The following is a 13,729-nucleotide window of genomic DNA, read 5'->3' as shown; positions in this document are numbered from 1 at the left end:
GGAAGGGGGGCAGAGAGAAAGAAAAGAGAGAGAGAGAGAGAGAGAGAGAGAGAGAGAGAGAGAGAGAGAGAGAGAGAGAGAGAGAGAGAATAAACAAAGCAAGGAAAGGAAAGGAAAAGAGAATAGGAAAACTGACAAGAGGAAGGAAAGCGAGAATGAAGAAGGAAAAAAGGAAGAAAAATAAAGAAAAGAAAGAAGAAAGGAAGAAAGTGTAGATGGTGATGGGGGAAGAGGAAGGAAGGAAGAAACGAAGGAGAGAAAGAAAGAAAAGGAAAATAGAATAAAGAGAGGAGAGGGAGGGAAGGGAGGAAGGAAGGAAGGAGGGCAGAGAGAGAGAGAGAGAGAGAGAGAGAGAGAGAGAGAGAGAGAGAGAGAGAGAGAGAGAGAGAGAGAGAGAGAATCAACTAACTAAAGAAAAGAAAGGAAGAGAAAAGGAAAAATGACAAGAGAAAGGAAAGCGTGTATGAAGGAGGAAAAAAAGGAAAGGAAAATAAAGAAAAAGAAAGGAGAGAGAGGAGAGAAGATAAAGGTGAAAGTTAGCAGGAAAAGAAAGAAATACAAGATCGGAAAAAAAGAGAAAAGAGAAGGAGGGAAACGGAGAAAGATAGAAGGACGTAAGAAATTAAAGTAAGAAATCAAGGTCAGAAAAAGAGTTAAGATACTGGTTAACTCTTGCATTAAAAAGTTTGACAGTATAGGGATGAAAGAGTGAAGATACTGGTTAACTCTTCCATTAAAAAGTTGGACAGTATAGGGATGAAAGAGTGAAGATGCTGGTTAACTCTTGCATTAGAAAGTTGGACAGTATATGGATGAAAGAGTGAAGATGCTGGTTAACTCTTGCATTAGAAAGTTGGACAGTATATGGATGAAAGAGTTAAGATACTGGTTAACTCTTGCATTAGAAAGTTGGACAGTATATGGATGAAAGAGTGAAGATACTGGTTAACTCTTGCATTAGAAAGTTGGACAGTATATGGATGAAAGAGTGAAGATACTGGTTAACTCTTCCATTAAAAAGTTGGACAGTATAGGGATGAAAGAGTGAAGATGCTGGTTAACTCTTGCATTAGAAAGTTGGACAGTATAGGGATGAAAGAGTGAAGATACTGTTTAACTCCTGCATTAGAAAGTTGAAAAGTATAAGGATGAAAGAGTGAAGATACTGATTAACTCTTGCATTAGAAAGTTGAAAAGTATAAGGATGAAAGAGTGAAGATACTGATTAACTCTTGCATTAGAAAGTTGAAAAGTATAAGGATGAAAGAGTGAAGATACTGATTAACTCTTGCATTAGAAAGTTGGACAGTATATGGATGAAAGAGTGAAGATACTGGTTAACTCTTGCATTAGAAAGTTGGACAGTATATGGATGAAAGAGTGAAGATGCTGGTTAACTCTTGCATTAGAAAGTTGGACATTATATGGATGAAAGAGTGAAGATGCTGGTTAACTCTTGCATTAGAAAGTTGGACAGTATATGGATGAAAGAGTGAAGATACTGATTAACTCTTGCATTAGAAAGTTGGACAGTATATGGATGAAAGAGTGAAGATGCTGGTTAACTCTTGCATTAGAAAGTTAAAAAGTATATGGATGAAAGAGTGAAGATACTGGTTAACTCTTGCATTAGAAAGTTAAAAAGTATATGGATGAAAGAGTGAAGATGCTGGTTAACTCTTGCATTAGAAAGTTGGACAGTATATGGATGAAAGAGTGAAGATACTGGTTAACTCTTGCATTAGAAAGTTGGACAGTATAGGGATGAAAGAGTAAAGATACTGGTTAATTCTTGCATTAGAAAGTTGGACAGTATATGGATGAAAGAGTGAAGATGCTGGTTAACTCTTGCATTAGAAAGTTGGACAGTATATGGATGAAAGAGTGAAGATGCTGGTTAACTCTTGCATTAGAAAGTTGAAAAGTATATGGATGAAAGAGTGAAGATGTTGGTTAACTCTTGCATTAGAAAGTTGGACAGTATATGGATGAAAGAGTGAAGATACTGGTTAACTCTTGCATTAGAAAGTTGGACAGTATATGGATGAAAGAGTGAAGATACTGGTTAACTCTTGCATTAGAAAGTTGAAAAGTATATGGATGAAAGAGTGAAGATACTGGTTAACTCTTGCATTAGAAAGTTGAAAAGTATAGGGATGAAAGAGTGAAGATACTGGTTAACTCTTGCATTAGAAAGTTGGACAGTATAGGGATGAAAGAGTGAAGATACTGGTTAACTCTTGCATTAGAAAGTTGGACAGTATAGGGATGAAAGAGTGAAGATGCTGGTTAACTCTTGCATTAGAAAGTTGGACAGTATAGGGATGAAAGAGTGAAGATACTGGTTAACTCTTGCATTAGAAAGTTGAAAAGTATAGGGATGAAAGAGTGAAGATACTGGTTAACTCTTGCATTAGAAAGTTGGACAGTATAGGGATGAAAGAGTGAAGATACTGGTTAACTCTTGCATTAGAAAGTTGGACAGTATATGGATGAAAGAGTGAAGATACTGGTTAACTCTTGCATTAGAAAGTTGGACAGTATATGGATGAAAGAGTGAAGATACTGGTTAACTCTTGCATTAGAAAGTTGGACAGTATAGGGATGAAAGAGTGAAGATACTGGTTAACTCTTGCATTAGAAAGTTGGACAGTATAAGGATGAAAGAGTGAAGATACTGGTTAACTCTTGCAATGTGGATGAAAACTAAGGAAACAAGTAAGAAAAGTTGGAAGAAAGAAATGAAAAAAGAAAAAAAAAGAAGGGGAAACTCAGTGAAAAAAAATTAAAGAGAAAAATGGATAAAAGTACAGAGAAAAGAAAGTAAAGAAAGATAGAACTAGAAAAAAAGGTGAAAACGAAGAAAGGAAGAAGATAGTTACTGAAGAAAGAAAGGAAAAAAAAAAGAAATATACGAACAAACAAAAGTAATGAACGAGGTTACTACTACTACTACTACTATTACTAATAATAATAATAATAATAATATTACTACTACTACTACTGCTACTACTACTTCTACTATTACTATTTATTTTTTCAACTATTTTCTCTTCTTTTTTTTTTCTTTTCCATATTTTTTTCTTCATATTTTCTTTCCCTTTTTTCTTTCATCTTTTCTCTTACTATTTCTTTTCTTTCTTTTCGTCTTTTCCATTTTCTCTTCTCTTTTTTCGTTTTCTTTTTCCATATTTTTTTTTTCTTTATTCTTGTTTTCATCTTTTCTCCTCCCCCTCCTCCTCCTCCTCCTCCTCCTCCTCCTACTACTACTACTACTACTACTACTACTACTACTACTACTACTACTACTACTACTACTACTACTACTACTACTATTATTATTATTATTATTATTATTATTTTACCCAGAAATGAGAGTGAAATAAACAATATGTAAGCAAGTAGAGAGAGAGAGAGAGAGAGAGAGAGAGAGAGAGAGAGAGAGAGAATTGGTTATATAGAGAGAGATTACAAGCACACACACACACACACACACACACACACACACACACACACACACACACACACACACACACACAGACATACATACACAGAAACACCACCAGGCCGCCGGTTCACACACTCTCTCTCTCTCTCTCTCTCTCTCTTTTTGTTATTTTCTTTTTATTTCTCTCTATCTTTATTTTCTTTATTTCTCCTCTTTTCCCTTTTTGCTTTTTATTCCTTTCCTTTTCTTTCTTTACTTTAATATTTTCTTCCTTCGTTTTTCTTCTTTCTTTTCTTCGTTTTCTTCATTATTCTCTTTTTTCTCTTTTCTTCTTCCATTCATTTCCTCAATCCTTTTTATTTTGTTTTCTCTTCTTCATTTTCCTCTTTCTTCATCTTTTCTTCAATTTTCTTCTCCTTCATTCTTTTCCTCCTTTTCCATTTTCTTCTTTTCTTCTTGATCTCATTTTTTTCCTGTTTTTCTTCTTCATTCTTTTCTCTTTTCATATCTTTTGTTTTCCTTTTTTCATATTGTTTTTTCTCATTTTTTTTCTCTCCTTAATTTCATATCTTTCTCTTCTTCCCCTTTCTTATCCCTCTCCCCTTTTCTTCTTTTCTCTATCTTCTTCTTTTCCTCTTGATTTCCTTCTCCTTTTTATTCTCTTGATTTCCTTTTTCTTTTTTAGGTGAGTTTCTTTTTCATATTTTCTCTTTCCTTTTTTTATTGTTTTTTTCTCCTGTTCTATTTCCGTATCTTCTTTTTCCCTTTTCTTATTTTCTTTTTCCTTCTTTTAGTCAGTCAGTGCGTGGGTGAGGAAGGAAGGGAGAGAGAAGGAAAGAAGGGAGGGAGGGAGATTAGGAGGGAGATAGGAAGAGAAGGAAGGAAGGAAGGAAGGGAGATAGGGAGGGAGGGAGGAAGGAAGGAAAGAAGGAAGGAAGGAAGAAAGAAAAGAAAAGAGAAAGGAAAAAGGGAAGAAAGAAAGAAAAGGAGAGAGAAAAGGAAGAAGTCAGTCAGTCAGTCAACCAGTCAGTCAGTCAATCACCCAACCAGCCAGTCAGTCAGTCAGTCAGTCAGTCAATTACCCTTCCAGTCAGTCAGCCAGCAAATCAGCCAGTCAGTCAGTCATCCAACTAGTCAGTCAATTAGTAAGCCAATCAATCATTCACTTAGTAAAGTCAGGCAATGAATAGATGGGCAGTTAGTGATTAGTTGAGTGAGTGAATGAGTGAGTGGTAGCATTAAGTGATGGGGAGGGAGGGAGGGAGGGAGAGCACACCTGGCGGAAGGCAATCAACAGGTGTGCGGGGCCGGCCACTTCCCAAGCCTTGTCTTCACTGCTGCCGGGCTATCAAGTACACACATTTGACAAGGCTTTCGTAGGAGCTTGAGGTACGTCCAGGAGTAGTTTTATGACCCTGGTGGTAGTGTGACCCTTCCTCTGTACCATGAACCTTAAGAAACACACATTTGACAAGGCTTTCATGGGAGTTTGGGGCATTTCCAGTTGTAGTTTTATGACCCTGGTGGTAGTTTGACAGGGCTTTCGTAAGAGTTTGAGACATTTCCAGTAGTAGTTTTATGGCCCTGGTGATAGTGTGACCCTTCCTCTGTACCATGAACCTTAAGAAACACACATTTGACAAGGCTTTCATGGGAGTTTGGGGCATTTCCAGTAGTAGTTTTATGACCCTGGTGGTAGTTTGACAGGGTTTTCGTAAGAGTTTGAGGCATTTCCAGGAGTAGTTTTATGACCCTGGTGGTAGTGTGACCCTTCCTCTGTACCATGAACCTTAAGAAACACATTTGACAAGGCTTTCATGGGAGTTTGGGGCATTTCCAGTAGTAGTTTTATGACTCTTGTGGTTGTTTGACCGGGCTTTCGTAAGAGTTTGAGGCATTTCCAGGAGTAGTTTTATGACCCTGGTGGTAGTTTGACCCTTCCTCTGTACCATGAACCTTAAGAAACACTCATTTGACAAGGCTTTCATGGGAGTTTGGGGCATTTCCAGTAGTAGTTTTATGACCCTGGTGGTAGTTTGACAGGGCTTTCGTAAGAGTTTGAGACATTTCCAGTAGTAGTTTTATGGCCCTGGTGATAGTGTGACCCTTCCTCTGTACCATGAACCTTAAGAAACACATTTGACAAGGCTTTCATGGGAGTTTGGGGCATTTCCAGTAGTAGTTTTATGACCCTGGTGGTAGTTTGACAGGGCTTTCGTAAGAGTTTGAGGCATTTCCAGGAGTAGTTTTATGACCCTGGTGGTAGTGTGACCCTTCCTCTGTACCATGAACCTTAAGAAACACATTTGACAAGGCTTTCATGGGAGTTTGGGGCATTTCCAGTAGTAGTTTTATGACCCTGGTGGTAGTTTGACCGGGCTTTTGTAAGAGTTTGAGGCATTTCCAGGAGTAGTTTTATGACCCTGGTGGTAGTGTGACCCTTCCCCTGTACCATGCACCTAAAGAAACACATTTGACAAGGCTTTCATGGGAGTTTGGGGCATTTCCAGTAGTAGTTTTATGACCCTGGTGGTAGTTTGACAGGGCTTTCGTAAGAGTTTGAGACATTTCCAGTAGTAGTTTTATGGCCCTGGTGGTAGTTTGACAGGGCTTTCGTAAGAGTTTGAGACATTTCCAGTAGTAGTTTTATGACCCTGGTGGTAGTTTGACAGGGCTTTCGTAAGAGTTTGAGACATTTCCAGTAGTAGTTTTATGACCCTGGTGGTAGTGTGACCCTTCCTCTGTACCATGAACCTAAAGAAACACACATTTGATAAAGCTTTCGTAGGAGTTTGGGGCACTTCTAGGAGTGACTTTATGACCCTGGTGGTAGTTTGACCTTTCATCTGTACCATGAACCTAAAGAAACACACATTTGACAAGGCTCTCGTAGGGGTTTGGGGCAATAGCAGGAGTAGTTTTATGACCCTGGTGGTAGTGTGACCCTTCCTCTGTACCATGAACCTAAAGAAACACACATTTGACAAGGCTTTCGTAGGGGTTTGGGGCACTTTAAAAGTAACTTTATAACCCTGGTGGTAGTGTGACCCTTCCTCTGTACCATGAACCTAAAGAAACACACATTTGACAAGGCTCTCGTAGGGGTTTGGGGCAATAGCAGGAGTAGTTTTATGACCCTGGTGGTAGTGTGACCCTTCCTCTGTACCATGAACCTAACGAAACACACATTTGACAAGGCTTTCGTAGGGGTTGTGTGGGAGTTTGGGGCATTTTCAGTAGTAGTTTTATGGCCCTGGTGATAGAGTAACCCTTCTTCTTTACCATGAACACAAAGAAACACACATTTAACAAGCCTTTCGTAAGGGTTTGGGGCACTTCCAGGAGTAGTTTTATGACCCTGGTGGTAGTTTGACCCTTCCTCTGTACCATGAACCTAAAGCAACACACATTTGACAAGGCTTTCGTGGGAGCTTGGGGCATTTCCAGGGGAGATTTACCGGGTTTTAATGGGTGTTTTTTTCCATTCAAGATGCAGAAGCCGTGTAGAGTATAGGAATGAAAGAGTGAAGATGCTGGTTAACTCTTGCATAAGGGATTTGTATAGTACAGGGATGAAATAATGAAGATGCTGGTTAACTCTTGCATAAGGGATTTGGACAGCACAGGGATGAAAGAGTGAAGATGCTGGTTAACTCTTACATAAGGGATTTGGACAGCACAGTGATGAAAGAGTGAAGATGTTGGTTAACTCTTGCATAAGGGATTAGGCCAATGGGGTGAAAGAGTGAATATGCTGGTTAACTCTTGCATAGCTGCTGGGATTTTCTTTTCTTTATCCGCTTATTGATTTTAACTATACGATAACAGCTGATAGAGTTGGAAATAGTACATTCAAAAGCCCAGCAACTTCTACGCGAGGCTTATCAAACATTCGAACTGAGGAAGGTTTCGAAATCATCAGTGGGAATGGCTGCTGGGATTTTCTTTTCTTTATCCGATTATTGATTTTAACTATACGATAACAGCTGGTAGAGTGGGAAACAGGCCATTGAAAAGCCCTGCCTCTTCCACGACAGGCATTTCACACATTCGAACTGAAGCGCTGATATGTTTAAAAATAGCCATTGATTTCAACTATACGATGACAGCTGATAGAGTGGGAAACAGCTCATTAAAAAGCCCAGCAACTTCCACGACAGGCATTTTAAACATTCGAACTGAAGCTCTGATATGTTAGATACACAGAACGCATACTATCGAGGAAGGTTTTCAAATTATCAGTGGGAATTGCTGCTGGGATTTTCTTTTCTTTATCCGATTATTGATTTTAACTCTGCGATAACAGCTGATGGAGTGAGAAACAGTACATTGAAAAGCTTAGCAACTTCCACGACAGTCTTTTCAAACATTCGAACTGAGACGCTGATATGTTTAAAAATACAGACTATAGATACACAGAACGCATATTATCTAGGAAGGTTTCGAAATCATCAGTGGGAATGGCTGCTGGGATTTTCTTTTCTTTATCCGATTATTGATTTTAACGATACGATAACAGCTGGTAGAGTGGGAAACAGTACATTGAAAAGCTTAGCAACTTCCACGACAGTCTTTTCAAACATTCGATCTGAGGCGCTGATATGTTTAAAATTAGTCCATAGCTGGGCGTTATGGCGATAAGTTATCGCGATACTTTATCACTCATAACAAAATCGGGTTATCGGCCATCCGCTACTTATTTATATAAATATCGGTATCTTCGTTACTTTTGTAACCAAACTAGCGATAATCGCTACTTTTTTTCCGCCTCTCAGAAAAAACAATGTTGTCTCCTCCCTACTGCGCATGCGTGGCCCGGGCGCCCGGTGTTGTATGAAAATAAGTTCGGTGTATGAAAAATGTTCGGTGAAGATATTTCATACTTAGATCACAACATTAAAACACTAGGTTATTTTTTTTTAGTTACTCAAAAAACACTAAATCAGAGAGAAAAATCATTTAACTTTGTCCAAAAAATGATTATTCATCGCATGAAATCTGTGATCCCGTTTTAAGGAGCGCAAACAGAAACCAGCGGCGTGTGTTACCACATGGCGGCGTGGCGCGTGGCCTCTCAGCTGCGTCTCGAGTGACGGAGTGAGTGCCAGTGTTCCGGTTCTCAGTGCTTCAGTGCTTCTTTACTGAAGTGACTGTTAAAGTGTTAATGGTGATAAGTAAGAATAACTGAATAAGTAGAGATGGGCCAGTTCACGAGAGACCAGTGTTTGTAAACAAAAGCTCCATCTTTTGACGGTGGGAACGCCAAATAACACAACACCGGCTCAGGCGTTTCTAGTATTACCGTCCATATGTACGAGTCAACGTGTGGTTTTCATGTTTTGTAAGTTTTAAAAAAGTATAGATAATGAAAATTTGAATTCATATGTTTTTTTATTCGAAATATCAATATAGTATCGTTTTCTCTTGTCGGATTTATCGCTAGCCAGTATCGGAATTGTGGATTTATATCGGGTATCGTTTATCGCCTATATTTGTGTCTCCAGTTAACGAATATCGGTTATCACCGATAAGGTTTTCTATTGTCAGGTATCGGGTATCGGGAATAAGGTTTTCTGTTATCATGCCCAACTATGAAAAATACCGACTATAGATACACAGAACGCATATTATCGAGGAAGGTTTTGAATTCATCAGTGGGAATGGCTGATGGGATTTCCTTTTCATTATCTGATTATTGATTAGAACTGTAGAATAACAGCCGATAGAGTGGGAAGCAACTTTCTCCCTTTAGTTTACCAAGCAGAATCGCTGTTTTGTTTAGTTACTGACTCGTGAAAGAGATGAAGGCTGTCACGCTGGCCAGGTATTTCGTTTCCAGCAAGTAAGTGTTTGAATGGTGAAGTTTGTCAGTAACTTCGCATTCGCGTTACAGTAATGAAAAATTGTAAGATATAAAGGTTGTCACGATAACTTTGCACACGACTTTCCACTCTTTCATCCCTATTTTATCCTAATCCCTTATGCAAGAGTTAATCAGCATCTTCATTCTTTCATCCCTGTACTATCCAAATCCCTTATGCAAGAGTTAATCAGCATCTTCATTCTTTCATCCCTGTGCTGTCCAAATCCCTTATGCAAGAGTTAATCAGCATCTTCATTCTTTCATCCCTGTGCTGTCCAAATTCCTTATGCAAGAGTTAATCAGCATCTTCATTCTTTCATCCCTGTACTATACAAATCCCTTATGCAAGAGTTAACCAGCATCTTCATTTTTTCATCCCTGTGCTGTCCAAATCCCTTATGCAAGAGTTAATCAGCATCTTCATTCTTTCATCCCTGTACTATCCGAATTCCTTATGCATGAGTTCACCAGCATCTTCACTCTTTCATCCCTATACTATCCAAATCCCTTATGCAAGAGTTTACCAGCATCTTCATTCTTTCATCCCTATATCATTCAAATCCCTTATGCAAGAGTTAACCAGCATCTTCATTCTTTCATCCCTGTATTTCCAAATCCCTTATGCAAGAGTTAACCAGCATCTTCACTCTTTCATCCCTGTATTTCCAAATCCCTTATGCAAGAGTTAACCAGCATCTTCATTCTTTCATCCCTGTATTTCCAAATCCCTTATGCAAGAGTTAACCAGCATCTTCATTCTTTCATCCCTGTATTTCCAAATCCCTTATGCAAGAGTTTACCAGCATCTTCATTCTTTCATCCCTATATTATTCAAATCCCTTATGCAAGAGTTAACCAGCATCTTCATTCTTTCATCCCTGTATTTCCAAATCCCTTATGCAAGAGTTAACCAGCATCTACACTCTTTCATCCCAATACTGTCCAGCATCTTCATTCTTTCATCCCTGTACTATCCAAATCCCTTATGCATGCGTTCACCTGCATCTTCACTCTTTCATCCCTATACTGTCCTAATCCCTTTTGCAAGAGTTACCCAGCATTTTAACTTTCATCCCTATACTCTCCAAATCCCTTATGCAAGAGTTCACCAGCATCTTCACTCTTTCATCCCTATACTGTCCTAATCCCTTATGCAAGAGTTCACCAGCATCTTCATTCTTTCATCCCTATACTGTCCTAATCCCTTATGCAAGAGTTCACCAGCATCTTCACTCTTTCATCCCTATACTGTCCTAATCCCTTATGCAAGAGTTCACCAGCATCTTCACTCTTTCATCCCTATACTGTCCAAATTCCCTATGCAAGAGTTAACCAGCATTTTCACTCTTTCATCCCTATACTGTCCAAATTCCCTGTGCAAGAGTTAACCAGCATCTTCACTCTTTCAGTCAGTAAAGTCAAGTAGCACTAACGTATTAATTCATTTGCAGCCCTTTACTGTTTGGAAAGATGAATTTTGTCTGGATAACTTCGTATTTTATTTAGTTTTTTTTTTTCTTTTCTTTTATAACTTGTGTAATATAACGTTTGTCGAGGTAACTTCCTACACTTCATCATCGTATTCCGCCCAGAGCAATCTTATAGCCTGCGAAATACGGTTTGTCAACATAACTTCAAAGGGGACCTGTTTGAAAGACATAACGAGGTACAGTTTTCAGGAGTGTGGATACAGGGAATGAACTAGGGGCCGCTTACACAGTCGTTTTGTTTGTTATGATCGTTACCAATGGCTGTTATCGCCGCTATAGTACTTCCACGTAAAACTGGCCGATGGGGTAGTGGCGGCTGCGGGGTTAGCCTAGCCCCGCACCTTGCCACACACTCTCAACACCTCGCTTCCTCTGCAGCCGCCACTACCCCCTAGGCCAGTTTCACGTGGATTATTATAGCGTCGATCGCCGCCACTGGTAACGATCAAAACAAAGTGACTGTGAAAGCGGCCCTGAGGAATGACAATGAGCAATGTTGAAGGGGCATGCAGTGTCCAAAAATGTGAAAGAAAAGCTGGACAAAAAAAAATGGAGATGGGACTGACCGAGATTAAGCTCAGGTCCAATGTACTACCAATAGGTAAATACACCCACCCACACCCACATACAAACACACATCCACACCCACACAGGGGGCTTCGTGGTGCAGTGGTTAGCACACTCGACTCACAACCGAGAGAGCCCGGGTTCGATTCCCGGGCGGAGTGGAAAAATTTGGGCGGGTTTTCCGATACCCTACGCCCCTGTCCACCCAGCTGTGAATGGGTACCAGGTATTAATCGGGGGTTGTGTCCCGTCTCCCGGGGTCTGTTCCCTTCGCCTATAATTCCTTCGCCTTCTGTCTCTCTCCGGCATATGACCACAGATGTTGCGCCGACTAAACGAAACTTTCCAACTTTTCCCACACCCACACCCTCATACACACGCAGAAGTTAAAGGTAACGGATTAGAATTATACAGTAACTTCAAATTATGTTTACAGTAATTGAATAACGTGTTAAGTTCGGTTTGTCAAGGTAATTCTGTCTTTCATCTGCATCAGTTGAACGTAAAAAATGAAGTTTGTCACAGTAACTTCGCATTTCGTTGAGGCGGCCGGTGAGTGAAGCAACGCACCCTCCTTCGTATGCTCCCTTATAACTTGTGAAATACGGTTTGTCAAGGTAATTCCGTCTTTCATTTGCATTAATTCAACGTAAAAGATGAAGCTTGTCACAGTAACTTCGCATTTCGTAGATCCGGCGGGTGAGTGAAGCAACGCATCCTCCTTCGTATGCTCCCTTATAACTTGTGAAATATGGTTTGTCAAGGTAATTCCGTCTTTCATTTGCATTAATTCAACGTAAAAGATGAAGCTTGTCACAGTAACTTCGCATTTCGTAGATCCGGCGGGTGAGTGAAGCAACGCATCCTCCTTCGTATGCTCCCTTATAACGTGTGAAATAGGGTTTGTCAGAGTAATTCCATCTTTCATTTGCGTCAGTTGAACGTAAAAGATGAAGTTTGTCACTGTAACTTCGCATTTCGTAGATCCGGCGGGTGAGTGAAGCAACGCGCCCTCTTCCATTTGCTCCGGTTAGTCAGAAAAAACCCAACTCTCTCCCTTATGACTTGTAAAATATAAAGTCTGGCATTCGTATTCACATAAGAACGTGAGGAGTCTGCAAGAGGCCGTGAGTGAGTGAAGCAACGCGCCCTCTTCCATATGCTCCCAGTTAGTCACTTAAAACCCGACTAATCTCCTTTGTGACCTCGTTGTATAATATGAAGTTTGGCATTCGTATTAACATAAGAACGTAAGGAGTCTGCAAGAAGCCGTGAGTGAGTGAAGCAACGCACCCTCTTCCGTATGCTCCCAGTTAGTCAATTCGACCCCACCCTATCTCCCATATGGTCTAGGGAAGTAGCTATCGTGGAAGCCTTGTAAAAGATGAGGTTCTTAATTGTAACCTTGTATTTCGTAGAGACAGGCCGGGTGAGTGAAGCAACGCGCCCTCTTCCATATGCTCCCGGTTAGTCAGTTCGACCCCGGCTTATCTCCCATATGGTCTTAGGAAGTAGCTCCCGTGGAAGCCTTGTTAAAGATGAAATTCTGAATTGTAACCTAGTACTTCGTAGAGACAGGCGGGGTGAGTGAAGCAACGCCCCCTCTTCCATATGCTCCCGGTTAGTCAATTCGACCCCACCTTATCTCCCATATGGTCTAGGGAAGTAGCTATCGTGGAAGCCTTGTAAAAGATGAGGTTCTGAATTGTAACCTAGTACTTCGTAGAGACAGGCGGGGTGAGTGAAGCAACGCCCCCTCTTCCATATGTTCCCGGTTAATCAGTTCGACCCCGGCTTATCTCCCATATAGTCTTAGGAAGTAGCTCCCGTGGAAGCCTTGTTAAAGATGAAATTCTGAATTGTAACCTTGTATTTCGTAGACAGGCGGGGTGAGTGAAGCAACGCACCCTCTTCCACATGCTCCCGGTTAGTCAGTTCGACCCCACCTTATCTCCCATATGGTCTAGGGAAGTAGCTATCGTGGAAGCCTTGTAAAAGATGAGGTTCTGAATTGTAACCTTGTATTTCGTAGAGACAGGCGGGGTGAGTGAAGCAACGCGCCCTCTTCCATATGTTCCCGGTTAGTCAGTTCGACCTCACCTTATCTCCCTTATGGTCTTAGGAAATAGCTATCGTGGAAGCCTTGTTAAAGATGAAATTCTGAATTGTAACCTTGTATTTCGTAGAGACGGCGGGGTGAGTGAAGCAACGCGCCCTCTTCCATATGCTCCCGGTTAGTCAATTCGACCCCACCTTATCTCCCATATGGTCTAGGGAAGTAGCTATCGTGGAAGCCTTGTAAAAGATGAGGTTCTTAATTGTAACCTTGTATTTCGTAGAGACAGGCGGGGTGAGTGAAGC

The 13,729-nt window shown here is 40.5% G+C and overlaps 1 protein-coding gene across 1 annotated transcript in view; it reads left to right on the top strand.

The window, feature by feature from the left end:
- Positions 1-13,729, top strand: part of LOC126987308 (uncharacterized) — a 385,727-nt gene that overhangs the window by 250,071 nt on the left and 121,927 nt on the right. The window lies entirely within an intron of this gene.

Source organism: Eriocheir sinensis, chromosome 64, assembly GCF_024679095.1.
Source record: "Eriocheir sinensis breed Jianghai 21 chromosome 64, ASM2467909v1, whole genome shotgun sequence".
In the NCBI taxonomy this organism is placed as follows: domain Eukaryota; kingdom Metazoa; phylum Arthropoda; class Malacostraca; order Decapoda; family Varunidae; genus Eriocheir; species Eriocheir sinensis.
The sequence above is the reverse complement of the archived record's forward strand: the minus strand, read 5'-3'. Positions and strand labels throughout refer to the sequence as shown.